This window comes from Pseudonaja textilis, chromosome 2, assembly GCF_049901715.1.
Source record: "Pseudonaja textilis isolate UNSWEBS1 chromosome 2, rPseTex1.2, whole genome shotgun sequence".
Classification (NCBI taxonomy): Eukaryota; Metazoa; Chordata; class Lepidosauria; order Squamata; family Elapidae; genus Pseudonaja; species Pseudonaja textilis.
Genome location: NC_141991.1, coordinates 242345137 through 242362166, shown reverse-complemented (window position 1 = coordinate 242362166; position 17030 = coordinate 242345137). Strand labels below are relative to the sequence as shown.

At 42.9% G+C, this 17030-nt stretch overlaps 1 protein-coding gene across 5 annotated transcripts in view; it reads left to right on the top strand.

Moving 5' to 3' along the window:
- The window catches only part of WDR7 (WD repeat domain 7), a 247568-nt gene that overhangs the window by 6259 nt on the left and 224279 nt on the right, over nt 1-17030 (top strand). The window lies entirely within an intron of this gene.

Here is a 17030-nt window from a genome sequence, read left to right as displayed (position 1 = left end):
TCTTTTCCAATGGCCACTCTTTTGGGAAATAAGAACTGCTTAATGTCTGTGGAGATTCTCAGTCATCCAGGTCATGGTTGTCCCAGAAGTGCTTCTTCAAAAGGCAACTGGACTTTGTTTTTCACAAAACAAAAGTCCAGTTTTTGAAAACAAAAGTCCAGTTGCCTTTTGAAAAAGCACTTTTGGGACAATAATTTCTTAATAATATCGAAATCATGATTGGTAAATCAAAGTGCTGAGCCTTTTTGGTGTAGCAACTATACTTTCCAGTCAAAATCTCAAGCTTTTGAGATCATACCTTAAATGAATTTCATTTCTAATTATGATTGCTATATTGGTTTTTTGCCAAATAATTGCAAACAGAATTGCTGTGTTGAAGCAGAATTAAATTGAAGGGTTGCAAAGTTTTCCACAATACTCTTTTTTCCTGTCATGCTGATTAATATCCAATGTGAAGTTAATGTAATTACTTAGGGTGATTTTTTTTTTAATGTCTAGAGTTCTGAAATGTAAATATGGCTCAACAGCACATACTTCCAATAAGTGTACATGCAAATGAGTGAATTTATTTTAAGCATCATCGGTTTAAGGAACATAACCTTAACTGAAGAACTGAGAGGTAATTTATGTCTGGAAGAATTGTATTTTCTATCATCATAATTTTCCAAATATAAGATTTGACTTGGGCACAGTACTGTCACCATAAATATTTGTAGAATGTTGGAGTGCCTTTAATGTTGGAGTGTTCTATTTATTATGGATGGTTGTGTTCATCCAATGTGCTTAAACTTGATTGTTTAATCAAGATTATTGGATAAATAAGGCTTGGTTTGGTGCACGAAACTTTTTGTTGTGGCCTGTTGGCCGCCGGCCACTTCAGCAGCCGAATCAGAGGATGAGGAAGTGGTGTGGGAGTGAGGGTCAGCCTAAAGGCAACCTGAGAGCTCCAAGGTGGAAGAGGGAATGAAGCTGTCAGAGAGAGAGACAGAGGCAGAGCTTGGGCCGTCCATTAGCCCTCAGATGGAGAGTCAACAGCCCCCAGGTCTAGAGGTGGCTGATGAGGAAGAGGAGGACCAGCTGGGTCCAGTGCCTGACGCGTGGATGTGCAGAAGGGAGAGGAAAGGGGAACAGTGGAAATCTATGGGCCGGTCCTTGGGATGGAAGAGCCACTGCTAATAGCGAAGCCCTACCCCAGCTCTGGGGATAAAAAACTGGGTGGCGGAGACGAATGGATGTGGCAGACAACTGTTCATCTCCCTGCCGGACAGTCTTGTTAGCCTGAGGTGAAAGAGAAACTTTTTGCCAGGGCTGTTGGCGCTCTTAATAAAGGAATCGTTGATTTAACTTCAGAGGGTTTGTCGTGTTTGGGGATCTGGATCAGAAAATTTTGGATGCTTTTAAACCATCGTTTACATATCATGGTCTATATTAGGCTAAGTATAAACAAGCAAGCTATATTTTGGTTCATCGAATTGTTGAAACCAGTGTGATGAAAGTATATCAATTACTGTATTTATAGCCTATCTTTCCTTTGGGAATTTAAAAACGATTAAAAACACCTGTGAGGCAGACTGGATTGAGAAAAAGTGATACAGGGAGTCCTCGACTAATTTATATTGCCACCTATTCGCCGACGGCGACTCGAGGCAACTTAGACAATGTAAAACCATATTTAAAACAAAAAATAAAAATAAAAAAACAACAATAAAAACTAACAAAAAGAATCGAATAAATTAATAAAGTACAATAGAACAAAATCTGGAAAATAAAAATAAAAAATAAAAATCATCCCCCAGCTCCCACCCCCCGCCCTGACAAAAGCAGATCACACTAGCCATTTGAGGGACTCCATCCCGCTCTGGGTTCTCCAGGCCCGTGGCAAAACTGAATCTTCAGTGCCTTCTGGAAGAGTGTTAGAATGAGGGCCGTTCTAATGTCTGGGGGAATAATATTCCAGAGAGAGGGAGCCACCATGGAGAAGGCCCTTCTTCTGGGTCCCACCAGATGTACCTCCCTCAGGGATGGGACCTGCAGCATCCCCTGCCTCCCTGCTCTAATGGGTGGTATAGATGTGACCGGCAAGAGATGTTCCCTCAGATAACCCGGTCCCAAGCCATGACTTATCACCACAATTTAACCCAGATTTTCAGTTGCTAAGCAAGACAGTTGTTACGTGAGTTTTGGCCCATTTTATGACCATTTCTTGCCACCGTGATTAAATGAATTCTCCAAGTTGTTAATAATGTGATTGTTAAGTGAGTCTGGTATCTTCATTGACTTTGTTTGTCAGAAGGTCACAAAAGGTGATCACATGACCCAGTGGGACACTGCAACCATCATAAATGTGAGCCAATTGCCAAGCGTCTGAATGTTGACCATGTGACCATGGGAATGATGCAATGTTCGTAAATGTGAAAAATGGTCATAAATCCTTTTTTTCCAGTGCCGTTGTAATTTCGAACAGTAACTAAACAAATGGTTGTAAGCGGAGGACTTGTTGTACCTCAGCTCACTGGGTGAGTTGAGTTGAGATTAGACCTTTTCCAAATGCCTTAACTACTATTTTACAAGGAGGGTTAAGTCCTAGCTTTGTAAATGTGTTGAATTTATGGCACGTATGTTGCTTCTCTCATCTCTTGGGTGAGATTCCTCTCTTTACTTGTATACATAAAGAAATTTTAATCTACAGTTCTGCCTTGGATCCGATTTGGGCAAGGCACACCAAGCTATATAATTTGCCAACATTTACAGTTAACAGAATAATTTGTATAGGATTTTCTGGTATTCATGTGTGTGGAAGAATATACACAGTTTTCAACTGGAAAAAAAGTTAATTTAAAGTGTGAAATTTTTCCATGGATATATCCATGAAGCCTTCAAGAGCTAAAGTTCAGAAATGTTCTTGTTACCTGAGAGTAATGCTAAATTTCATGCTGTATTTTAGGCCAAGGTTTGTTAAGGAAGTAGCATTTGGCTAGGTTTCATATAGAAAACCCAAACCGAAAAGCGTACATTACAGCAATAGCATTTAGACTTATATACCACCTCATAGTGTTTTACAGCAATCTCTGGGCAATTTACAATGTAAGCATTATTTGCATATTTCCCCCAACAATCTGGGTCATCACTTTACTGACCTCGGAAGAATGGAAGGCTGAGTCAATCTTGAGCCCCATCAGGATCAAACTCCAGGCTGTGAGCAGAATTTGCCTGCAATACTACACTTTCACTACTGTGCTACCAGATCTCCATTATTAATTAATCACACTTCTACACCATTTACAATATCTCATTGAAATGACGGGGGGTGGGGGTGGGGGCTTACAATAAAATTATGGGTTTGCAATAATGGATTTACCATAAAATTATGGTTTAGTATGGTATATGAACCCAGGTTAAGTGTTCTTGAATATAATTAATTTTCTTAAAAATATTTTTTTAATATAAGTATATATTGTAAGCCTATAGGCCCAGAGGTGGTATTCAGCAGGTTCTGACCACTTCTGGAGAACCGGTAGCTGAAATTTTGAATAGTTCGGAGAACCATCAAATACCATCTCTGAATGTAGATTTTACATTATCCTTCCCCTGCCACGCCCACCAAGCCGTGCCCACAGAAGCGGTAGTAAAAAAATTGAATCCCTGCTCTTCCCTACCTGGATGAAGCCTCACTGAATTTTGAGTAGTAAGGATGCTGCACAGTTTGTTTTGTTTTTTACATTGATGGAGAGATATGAATGGGGCAGAGGAAATCCAAAATGAATTTCAACAGTATCTCCAGAAATTAATCTACGCTCAGGTTTTTTATATTTTCTTTTATATATCTGGATGCATTTTTGTCCCTATTGCAGATGCATGCAAATGCGTGTATACAGGGAACAGTTGGCAAGTTTCCATGGCAGGGAAGACTTAACAAGAACTGGTTAAAAATAGTAATACAAATGTTCTCCCTCGAGCTGCTCGGATCATCCAGAGAGTGGGAGGTGCTCCAGTCTGTGTCTGTGTAGACTGGGCTTAATCATTAGGGAACGCTCCGCCCTCTGTCACATGGTCCCTTGTAGCCTCCCAGTTTATGCCCAGCCTTTGCAGAGTTAGGCTGTGTGTTTTGATTGTGCTTCCCACTCTTTGGCTGATTCAAGCAGGATAATATTTCAGTTCAGGTTTGATTTAAGCTTATTATTCCCTTAGCCTCTGCGCATCTGGGGGTGTCTTGAGACTTAGGGGTGTGCGTTTTTCGCCCCCAGGGGTCTGGGCGGGCAGCTTAGCAGCACTTAGTGCTAACACCCACCCACCCACCCCCGCTCTCTGCCGTTTTTTTTTTTTTTTTTCCTGCCTTGCTGTCCTGGTGCCTTTCTAAGGTCTGGAGCCTTTTTATTCTGGTTTTCCCCCACTAACGCCAATTTCAGCGTCCTCGCCTCGTGGCTTGCAGGATGCACCCACCCTGAGCCGCCCGCTTTGCCTTTCACTTTCGATTTCAAGGCGGCCGCCATTTTGGGTGCTGCCTCGTGGCCGGGCGACATTTTGCAGGCCTCCTATTGCTGCGACGTTCTGCTGGCCCTAGGCTTAGGCTCCCAGGCCTAGTAGGGCTGATCTCTCTATCTCCCTTCCCAGAGGGGAAAAAGAAAGCTGTTTTTTACTCTTTACTCTGTTAATGGTTGGTGTAAGTGTTGGCTTCCGCAGCAGATCTCAGGGTGGGGAATTAGAAAAGCAGCCACTCCCTCCCTGAGGGGGGGCAAGCTGCCTGAGGCCTTGTATTGCTGGCGTTGATTTGGCTGATTGGCTTCTCTTCCTTTTACCAACTGCCAGGTTGTTATTCAGTCTAATACAGAATATCTTCATATTTCCTTACATTGGTAATCCAATCTCATTCAATTGGCATTTTTTCTCTCTCAGATTTGCTTAGAGAGACCTAGCTTCCATCACTGTCGCTGCAGTGTGTTTTCCTGGATCCTTATCCTGGTGGGATATAATTGTACATTAAAAGTCTATATCTGTGGCAGTTTAAAAAAAAAAAAAAACTTTTTTGGTCATATTTTCAGATTATTCATTGCAAATTCCAAAAGGGGGCGCGGGCCAGTTTCTGGATACCCGGCCTTACCTAGGTCGTATCCTAGGCGTGCCAACCGCCTGTACACACACACACATATATATATATTTCTATATATTCATTTTGATATTTCTGTTGTTTTTACCATGGCAGATGATATCCCTAACTCCCGCCATTCTTTGAAGGTGAAATCTAAGTCCCATCATGTGCGCACAGGCTAAGGAAACCTCTCAGGAGACTTCTAAGGCCTCTCAAAGGGACGCTTTAAGGTGTCATAAGGCACTAGAGAGGGAGTTCGATAGGCGCTCTAGGGTGACTCAGCCATCACCCCCAGTCGCCCCTTCTACTTCCAGGCACCCCCCCCTCCAGTTTGTTCCCCTCTCTCCAGGCACAGCTCATCCCAGGAGTCTCACGACCCTGGACCAGCTACCAGCCGGATGCCTGAAGCAACCTTCACTCCCACGGCCGCTGGCCTGAGACAGGAGGACCCACCCATGATCGAGATGCCTGAGTACATGAGAACTTGGATGGAGCAGGCTATTCGACAGGGGATAGCTCAAGGCATGCAGCAGATGGCCGGATCAAGCCTTCCTCAGACGGTTCCCACGCAAGAACCGGTGCCAACTAGGTCCATGCCCACCCTGGACCCTGCTCCTGGTCAGGTACCCTCCCGGGGGGCCAGCCCCCTTCCAGAAAGGGAACCGGAGGAGGGAATGGAAATTTTAGACCAATACAGGGAGGAGGAGGAGCACCTTGAATGGGGATCCACCTTCCATGGGGAACCCTTTTCAGATTTAGACCCGATGGAAGCAGAGTTGTCGGAGGACAAGGGCCTTACCCCCGTCCAGCCTTCCTTTGTGGGGTTATTCAAGCCCCACATGTTTAAATCCATCTTGTTTAAGGCCAAGAACACCTCGGGCCTGGCCACTCAACTTCCCCCTGTCCCCCACTCCTCTGGGGAGGAACCGGAGGACGCAATGTTCAAACAGCCCGTGGTGGCCGAGGATGTGATTCCCGCTCCTCCCATTTTCCACGATCTGGTTTCCAACCAACTGGGTTTACGGGGGCTCCTCCGGCCCCATCCACACAGGATAAGAGGTTCTTTAACCTCGAACCGGATTTCTGCTCCTCCTCAATACCCCGGAGGTGGGCGAGCCCATTGTTGGTCTCGCCTCTTCCTCCTCCCGAGTGACCCACTGGAGGCCCTCAAACCCGAGGATAGGAGGTCTGAATTGGCCTTGCGGCGGGCTCATCTAGCCGACGCCTGGGCAATTAGATCGGCCATCGCAGCCTCCTTCTTTACCAGGTCCTCTATCCGGTGGCTCCGTCAACTGAAGGCCCACATCCCTCCATCCAATACACGGGCGCTGCAGGACATTGCCAAAATCACAGCGGCGGCAGAGTTCTCAGCGGACGCCACGTACCATTCGGTTAAATTCGCCTCCCGGGCGTTAGCATCCCAGGTCACTGCCCGCCGCCTGCTCTGGCTCAAACCATGGCAGGCGGACGTGAAGAACAAGGTCAAGCTGGCATCCGCCCCCATTAAAGGGGAGAAGCTCTTTGGGCCGGCCCTGGACCCTCTCTTGGCCGAAACTAGGGAAAGAAGAAATTCCTTCCTCCTCTTTTTCGGAGGCCTGACTCCCGAGCCCCTCAGCCCTTTCGAAGAGGGTCCTCCCGGTCCTTCTACCAGTCTCCCTTCCCCCCCAGGTACCCGAGACCTCCCTCGTATAGAGCATCATATTCCCAGGATCGTTCCGACCCGAGCGATCGAAATAGGAGGGGCGGAGGATTTAAGCGTCCCTTCAGGGGTTCCGGGGGGAGACCCTTCCGGCGCTCCAAATGAATCCTGTCTTTTTCCCCCCATTGGTGGTCGGCTGAGGCATTTCGCCGACCTGTGGGATTCTACCACTTCCGACAAATGGGTCAGGGACTCCATCAGGTTTGGACTCGCTCTGGAGTTCAACTCTCAACCTCCCGAGTTCTTCATGTCATCTCCCCCCTCTAGGGACCCCTCCAAACTCAAATTAATGGATGCGGCCATCCATCACTTACTCTCCATCCAGGCCATCCAGCCAGTTCCCCCCTCTCAGCGAGGGCAGGGTTTCTATTCCCACCTCTTCATGGTTTCCAAGTCCTCAGGGGGATGGAGGGCTATCCTGGACCTCAAACGGGTCAACCGCTTCCTAAACCCCCGCAAATTCAAAATGCACACCCTCCAATCCATTTTGCAGGGTACCAGGCAAGGAGATTGGCTATCTTCTATAGACCTCTCTGAGGCATACCTCCACATCCCAATTCGGCCTTCACACTCTAAATTCCTTAGATTCTGTTACAATCACCACCATTTTCAGTATGTGGCCCTTCCCTTTGGGTTAGCCTCAGCTCCCAGAGTTTTCACTAAGATCCTTGCGGCCCTGGCAGCTCGCTTAAGGGACTGCCCAGTCCGTCTCCACTGCTATCTGGATGATATCCTCATCCTGTCCCATTCACAATCCCAAGCAGAGCTGGACACCAAGACTACTCTCTCCGCCCTCCACGCCCATGGTTTCCTGGTCAACCAAAAAGAGCCAACTGGTCCCTTCTACCCGAATTGCCCACTTGGGGGCTATCATTGACACGGTGCAGGAAAAAGTGTTCCTTTCCCCGGAAAGGCTCCAGAGTATTCGAAATTCAATTCAGGTTATTCGCCGATCAAGGAGGGCTTCTCTGTTAGATTTATCTAAATTACTGGGAAAAATGGTTTCATGCATCTCTATTATTCCTTGGGCCCGTCTTCATACCAGGTCCCTGCAGTGGCTCCTGCTTCCGTTTCAAAGGTCTGGCAGAAGCAACTCAAAATCCTCCATCAAGGTACCTCCAAAGGTCCTCTCGTCTCTCCTCTGGTGGACCAACCCTGCCATCAACAGGGGTCATCTCTTCAAAGATCCCCAGCGTCTCGTCATCACCACAGACGCCAGCCTGAGCGGCTGGGGAGCTCACTTCCAGTCCCTTACAACACAGGGCAAATGGTCCCATGCAGAGCGGGCCTGCAGCATAAACTGGCTGGAGCTCCACGCCATCCACCTGGCCCGCCGCCACTTCCTGCCTCAGGTACATGGGCGGCACGTCCTTATTCTCACGGACAATGTTACCGCCAAGGCCCATGTCAACAGGCAAGGCGGGACCCAGTCTATTCGGTTGATGAGAGAGGCCGAGAGACTCTGCCGTTGGGCAGAGCGTCACCTCCTCTCGATCAAAGCAGAACACATTTCGGGGGCCTCAAACACCCGAGCGGACTGGTTAAGCAGGGCCACCGTGGACCAGTCCGAGTGGCGCATTCATCCATCCCTTTTCAGGGAGGCGACCATGATCTTCGGTCTCCCGTTAGTGGACCTATTTGCATCCCACTGCAACACCCAGCTCCCTCGGTTCTTCTCCAGATTCCCTTCCCCGGGCCGAGAATCACGACGCACTTCGCTGTCCGTGGCCCCCGGACTCCTGTATGCCTTCCCCCCGTTAGCTTTGCTTCCCAGGGTCATTCAGAAACTGATCCAGGAGAAGGCAGATCTGATTTTGGTGGCCCCCTACTGGCCCAGGCGACCATGGTTTGCAGACCTCTGCAACCTCTCGGTGTCTCCCCCGTGGAGAATCCCTCCGGACAGGATCTCCCTATCTCAGGGGCCCATTCAACATCCGGAGCCCCAATGGCTCCAACTAACCGTGTGGAGGTTGAGCGGGAAAAGTTGAGGAAGGAGAATTTATCTGACCAGGTCATTAACACGATCCTGGCTGCCAGACAGCCTTCAACCAATCGGATATACGATGCCACCTGGGTCAGCTTCTGCAGGTGGTGCCATTCATCCATGGTCAACCCGCTCTTGCCTTCGGTGGCCCAGAATCTGAATTTTCTCCAGGATGGGCTCAAAAAAGGTCTCTCACCTAATACCCTGAGACGCCAGGTAGCGGCCCTCTCAACTGTTATCTCTGGCGACAATCTGGGTCCCCTCTCTCACCATCCCCGTATCAGGGCCTTCCTAAGGGGGGCTACTAACCTCCGTCCCCCTGTTGTGCACCGGTACCCCACTTGGGACCTTAACAAGGTTCTGGTGGCCCTCACCAGACCTCCTTTCGAACCCATTAGAGAATCCTCTCTCCAAATTTTGACCTTTAAAGTAGTATTCCTGGTGGCAATTACCTCGGCTCGCCGAATTTCGAGATTGCTGCCCTTCGGTGAGAAAGGACCTCTGTATCTTCCATTCCGATCGGGTGGTTCTACGCCCCGACCCGACCTTCTTGCCCAAGGTCAATTCAGCCTTCCACAGGGCTCAGGAGCTTACACTCCCGAACTTTTGTCCCAATCCTTCACGGGAAAGGGAGAAACAATGGCACACCCTAGATGTCAGGCGGGCCCTCCGCATATACATTAACCGCACACAACCCTTTAGAAGGTCAGAGTCTTTATTTCTCTCCTTCCAGCCCAAGTCCTTAGGCCACAAGGTGTCCCCTTCCACCATCGGGCGATGGATCAGAGCCACCATTGCCAAGGCTTATTCGTCTCAGGCCTTGCCAGTTCCCAGTGGGGTTACGGCGCATTCCACCAGGAGTGCGGCCACCTCTGCGGCCTGGGCCACCCAGGCTCCAATCTCAGACATCTGTCGGGCCGCCACTTGGGCTTCCCCCTCCCCTTTCATTAGGCACTATAAGATTGACATCTTTGCGTCAGCTGAGGCCTCGTTTGGTAGACGAGTCCTCCAGCGGGTCATCGAGGACCCAGGGGAGCTTCCACCCCAGACGGATTCCCTCCCGTAGGACAGCCAAGCTTTGGTATGTCCCACTCTCTGGATGATCCGAGCAGCTCGAGGGAGAATGGGCGTTGGTCTTACCTGACACGCCATTTCTAGTCGAGCTGCGAGGATCATCCAGCCCCATCCTTTTTAATTTTTTCTGTCTGGGGGAACCTTGTTTCAGCCAATGATACTTTAGGTCTAGTTAGATGAGAGTTAGACGACTTTCCTCCTCTCTCGACTTCGCATAAACTGGGAGCCTACAAGGGACCATGTGACAGAGGGCGGAGCGTTCCCTAATGATTAAGCCCAGCCTACATAGACGCAGACTGGAGCACCTCCCACTCTCTGGATGATCCTCGCAGCTCGACTAGAAATGGCGTGTCAGGTAAGACCAACGCCCATTTATAAGTTCTGTGTTTATATTTGGCACTACCAATTCATTTTCATCTTCACAACAGCTGAAGCCTTCCAGTAAGCAAGTGCACCAGAAGCAGGCAATAAAAAAATTACTTGTCTGTTTCCCCCTCATGTCAGTTGCCCTATAGTTGATTATAATGTTTGAGACAAGAAGTAAGCATATCTTTGTTTTTTTTTTCTGTTTATGCGGGGGTGGGGGGGTTCTTGTTTAAACCAATTTACTTCTTTAGTGTTCAGAGAGAAAGAATGAGAAAGACGGAAGGAGGGAGAGAGAGAGGACCAAAGACACTAAAGTGAATAGAAAGCAACAGTGTGTGTGTGTGTGTGTGTGTGTGTGTGTGTGTGTGTATAAATGTGATAATGAACTTTGACCACAGAATAAAATTGATAGGAAACCAGTTCACAAAAACACATATCAGTCCAGTGTCTGTACACATTTTCCAACATGAGAAAATATACATGTCATTGTACCTTATGTTTAAGTAACTCTGTAATTCTCCCCATATTAAATATTTCTGATTTTTAATATATAATTCAAATGTAGATGTATGTCTTTAAACTGTATTGAATTTTGTAACAGAGATTAAGAAATCTACCATTATTAAAAGAGAATAGGACAGTTGTGAAGGTTTCCTATGATTAAATATTCCCTTTGTGGAGTCCTGGAAGAGTGGTTTGTGCTCCAAGCTTTAAATTAGCTTTGTTTCAAAGGAGTGCAAGACCAAGCATCAATGCAGATGTCTGTAGAATCTAGTGGTTTCATCAAAATGATAAAACAAATATAGTAATAGTATGCCTTAAATGCTCCCTGGAATGAAATTGTGATAGATGCACAAAAATCTCTCTATGGGAGATACTGAAGGGAAAAACTACAGGCACAATGAAAAAGTTAATATGTGGCTTTCTGATATCATGGCAGGAACCTGGATGCATTTTTGGTAATGGAATTACTAAATTCTATTGTATTTCTTGGATGGACTGAACTGCTGCAGTGCTTATTTGGAAACTACTGTGCCAACTATCATTTCAGCATTTATACATGTTATAAATCACTTTATGAAAATTCTAGTTTTGCTGGCAATATATTGAAATTTAAAACTATCTTAGTTATTATAAGAGGAACTTTAACATCTGAAAAATGCAGAATAGCAATTAATTTTAATTCATTTCAGTTAAAACATCTTTTGGTGCTACAATTGGATCATAGGCATCCTCAGCATCCAAAGTACTCAGAATTATTGCCATTATTGAAATGAGTTTAGGATATTAAATACTAGAGTATTTTAATATCCACCACTAAGGTGGATATTAATTAGTTGCAAGAACTCTGGAATAAGAACTTGGAATATCTCATATTAAGAAATCTGTACTTAAAGAGTAAAATGTTAAAATGTCATAGCGTCAAAATCAGACCAATTCATTAAATTTTTCTTTTGTATGTATTAGTCACCCTAGGTCTAATTAACAAAACTTGACTGTCAACCTTTCTTTCTTTCTTTCTTTCTTTCTTTCTTTCTTTCTTTATTTATTTATTTATTTATTTATTTATTTATTTATTTATTTTTTATTTATTTATTTATACATACATACATACATACATACATACATACATACAATGTAACCAGAATAAAAGAGTTGGACTTGGAAGGGATCTTGAAGATCTTCTAGTACAACCCCCTTCTCAAGCAGAATCCTACACCATTCCAGACAAAAGGCTACCCAATCTCTTCTTAAAAACCTCCAGCGGGTTTCCGCTTTGAGCTTCACAGACAGAACGAAACCACGATCGTGTGTACTTTCAATCCATGCTCGCTGCTGGAGTGCCCCGAGCCGGCTGGTTTCAGGGCTAAGCCACCCCGTAGAGTGGTGAAGAAGGGGGAGACTGCCACCAGGGTTGAGGAGAGCCGCACCTGTTGTCCTCAGCTGGCCATTACTCCCTTTCCCAAAGGTGGTTGCAGCAGTGGTCAGAAATGGCCACCTCAAAGAAGAACTCGACCAGAAAAGAATGTGCAGGAGGAAGATAAGAAGAGAAAGTCTTGGTTAACCAGGTTAAACTGCAAAAGCACAACCAAGGTACCCTGGAATTTAAACTACAAAAAAAAAGTAACATTCCCCCAAAAGACTTTGAAGCAGCGAAGGAGAGAGAAGGGAAAGGATTTGGTTTTTTTTTCTCTCTCTCTCCCTTTCTTTATATTGACAGCTAAGAGATTTAAGCAAGAAATTGGAAAAAAAATCCACTTTGACATCAATAGGCATTGAAGTTGAAAATAAAATGTCAAAGGGATAATAAAGATCTCTTGATACTTAAATCTTCTAAAAGCAGGAAAGGAGAGAAAAAGAATAAAAAGGCAGGATCTGTAAAAAAGGGAGGAGACTGCCTGGAATTAAAAGGAATTTACAGTAAAACTTTAACAAGACTTCTAAAAGATACATTTTAACTGCAACTTGGCAACAAAATAGTAGAACCCCAGGAAGAGAAAGTGGAAAAAAGAAGCCAAAAGAAACAGCTTGGGAGTATTTGGATTACTTGGTGATCTCTGGATTTTTGGTTATTGTATTTGAATGACTAAAATCAATCGGGTGGTTGTTTAAAACTTTTTAAAATGGCTCCACTTTTAGAAGAACTGAAAATGGAACTTAAAAAGTACAAAGAAGATGCACAAGAAGGAAGACGCTCTTTTGGCTTCGCATTTCAATTTTTAGAAATGGAGATTTGGAACTATGAGAAACAACAAGAAATGCCTGCAGAACAAGAAGATTGGGACAAAGAAGAAGCCATCTTTAATGAACAAGTAATTTTATGTGGGGAAGAAAAAGGAAAGGGGGGAAAGAGAATGGAAAGTTTAAAATTTTAAAAAAACAACCAAAGAAAAGAGAACTAGTTTGAAAAACAAGTATAATATTGGAAAGCAACAGAAGAGGGGAATACAGAAGAGAGAAATAGAGGTAGAGAGACAAGGGGGTAAAAAGGGGAGGGAGAAGAAGAGATGGAAGAAGGAAAGGAAAAGAAGTTACAAAGGACAGAAACAAGATATAGAGAAACAGGGCCTATTTAGAGATAACGGGTGAAAATCTAAGTGAAAAAGGGATTCTGTAAAGTTACATAAGATAGTATTGTTATATTAGAAATAGAAATAATTTTAGAAAAGTTGAAACAATGTATGATTAAAATGATGGATAAAATAGTTATTGTAATCCAGTGAAATGTTTTTTAATAAATAAATGAAATAGAGAGAATTGAATTAGGAAAGGATGGGAACATTTTAATTATTTAATGTTTCATAAAATATAAGTGAAGAGGAATAGGGGGAAAATTAATTATGGAAAGCTTATAACTGTTCTCAAAGAAGTATGGTATTTAATTGAAAAGTAATGTTAAAGAAGTTAAGATTTTAATGAACATTAATATTAATGATAGAACTGAATTGGAATGGAATGAGTGTTTTAATTGCATATATTTATAATCTTTTCTTTAAAAGAATATAGTTTGTATTATAAGAATGTACCAAGCAGAATTCGATTGGAAGTTATGTATTATATTGAATATTATAACTTTAAGGTATACATTGAAGCTTAAATAAGAGTTAAATGGATAAAACGAAAAGATATAAAGGTGTCATACTCCAATTAGTAACTTCAGGAGAAAATTTGTTTAATGAGAAAAGATAATATGAAATTGAAACAGGACAGACAAAAAGTATAAATATAATGATTTGAATTGAGACGAGATAATCAAAATAAAATTGAGAAAATTAAAAGAGGGGAAAAGCTATGTAGAAAATGTAAAACAGTAATAAGATATGGAACAGAACATAAAAATGAGCATGAAATTGAATTTGTGTCTGTACGAAGAAGTGTAACCCGGGACCATGCTACTTTCAAAAAAGATGTTTTATTTGTATTATGTTTTTTTTGTGAAAACTCAAATAAAATTTACAAAAAAACCAAACAAACCCTCCAGCGATAGAGAATTAACTCTGGGGGACATATGAAAATTAAACCATCCAGCATCTGAGATCACAGTAATTCCAATTCTATAAGAAAACGATATTAACCGGAAGAGTTTGCTTAGCCTCCTGGGTCAAATTCCTAAGGGAATAGCCAGGTGTTTAATGGCTTACAAAAGGCTAACTGTGGGTTTAGATCTCTGTGTTACATAAGAATCATATTACCTTTCAACTGAAAATCCAATTTTTAATTTTTATATGTGTGTGTGTGTGTTGTGAAGTTTATAAACTCACTATATACAGGTAGTTCTCAACTTACAAGAGTTCATTTAATAACCATTCAAAGTTACAATGGCACTGTAAAAAGTGACTTATGACCATTTTTCACACTTATGATGATTGCATTATCCCCATGATCACGTGATCAAAATTTGGATGCCTGGCAACTGACTCATATTTATGACGATTACAGTGTCCTGGGTCATGTGATCATATTTTGTGACCTGATAAACAAAATCAAAGGGGAGATTTTGTCAAAGTCAGATTCACTTAACAACTATGTTACTAACTTAACTGCAGTGATTCATTTAACAACCGTGGAAAAAAGGTAATAAAATTCACTTAGAAAGTGTTTTGCTCAACAACAGAAATTTTGGGCTCAACTGTGGTCATAAGTTGAGAACTATTCACTAAATTCAATTCCAAGTTTCGCAATGCTTTCCAACTGCAAGAATCAGTGAGTACTATTTTGATCCAATAAGCATATATAAAACTTAAAACGATTAAGATTAAACTGACCAGCTATAATTACCTAATTCTCAGCCAAAGTAAGAGATGTTCAAAAGTTCTTAAAATAACTTAATCATCTCTCTATATATGTATATGTTACATTTGTTGCAAAATTTATTGATATTTTTAAAAAAATATTTCTTTAGCCCCAAATTTTGGGCACTTAATCAAAATTAATATAGCTTCAGCATGTTAATGAATTTCCATTAATATATTTTTGACTCATGCCCAGGAAAACAAATCCTTCTTTTGTACATTAATATACATCATTGCCTAATTCAGTATGGTCTATTCTGGACATGGACAATCTTTTTTACAAATACAATACAAATGTTTCTTTTTGCCTCATATATAGGCTATAAAATGCAGATGATAAATATTAGCTTTTATTTATGTTTTCTACCATGAACAAAGTATAAATCTTTTGCTTGTAGGAATGTATGGACTATACTTAATAATTCTGGCTTTCTGTGACTAAACCTTTGGACTGTTTATAGAAGTGATAGCGGATCAAGAAATATTGGTGGCTCTTTTCTGTGGTTCATTACCACGATTCACGCCATGTTAATTACGATTTCTGGTTTGTTCCTCTCAAACTAGCTAACAATCCAAAGGCAAGAATTAATTAGCCATGATTTCCAGCTTTGGCTTGTTAGAATATTATGAGTCTGAATTTATATACTTTACAGAGCCCAAGGTTTGCTTAGCTAGAAATTGCAGTCACAAAAATATTTTGTTCATGTTCAGTATAAATTCTGTGTTACTGTATTGTGTAAACATACCCTGCATGAATGTATCTGTTTGATCTGACTTCATGTGTTCTGTGAACTTGGCTGATTTATTTAATTAATGTTAAAAAAAGGGCTGTTGGGAAATACAATGAAACCTATAAGCCAGTGTTGGCAAATCTTTTTGGCACCGAGTGCCAAAACGGGAGTGCATGCATGGGGGGGCCGGGGAGGAGTGCCGGAAACCAGAAGAGTATGTACGCCGGAAACCCGAAGCTCAACTTCCCGGCACACACATGTGCGCCGGGGAGCTGCTCTGCCGGTTTTCGGCACTCCCGCACTGGAACCCCAAAGAGCAATGGGCGACGGCTGGGCCACTTCCAGCATGCATGCCATAGCTTCGCCATCATGGCTATAAGCCATTCAGGTGAGCTTAGCTCTCTCAGGGCTTTTAGAAAATCAAAAAGGCAGTTTCAGTCTCATCATTAAGAAGAGCAATCCATAGTAGCAATGAAGCAGTAATTATTGCCTGGAGTAAAGTGGGTTGTGAGCAAAGATTGATCTGACTCTGCCAATAAAACTGAGGAAAGGAATTTTGAGAATAATGATATTGCCAAAGTGCAAGGATTAACTCGATATATATCTTTATCTCTTATACCTCAAACTTCTGTTCATTTTAAAGATAGACTGGATCTAGGCCCCATTTCAATCACCGATGCTGAACTCAAACATAATAATTGTTTTCCTGGAAACAATATGGAAATGTTACACCACTTGAGGGATATACCCCAATCTCTCAATCTAAATTAAAGTGATGGGATTAGTATTGTAGGCTGTCCTATGTCCCTTGGTTGAGCCTTGCTGGATGATGATGTAATGAAAAGACTGAGCAATTCCTATTGTGACTCTATCAATCTATCTATCTATCTATCTATCTATCTATCTATCTATCTATCTATCTATCTATCTAGTAGATCTTTGTTATGTCGAATAGACTGGCCCAGGCCTTAATGGCCCATTAGCAAAGGTGTATGTTGGTAGGTGACTTTCTGCCTGAGTTTCTACTTCTCTTTTAGGGGAAATATTCTGCCTTTTTAGTATATCCTAAAATATTTCAATTTTTTAGGAAGGGGGTGGGTTTTAACTTCCAATGCTAATTTCACAATTGCAATGATTCACTTAAAAAGTGTGACAAGAAAGGCTGTAAAATGGGGCAAAATTCACTTAACAAATGTCTCGCTTAGCAACAGAAATGTTGGGGTCAATGGTGACCATAAGCCGAGAACTACCTGGACAAGATAGGCATAGCATTTTCTGTTGAAATCTCCCAGTTTCT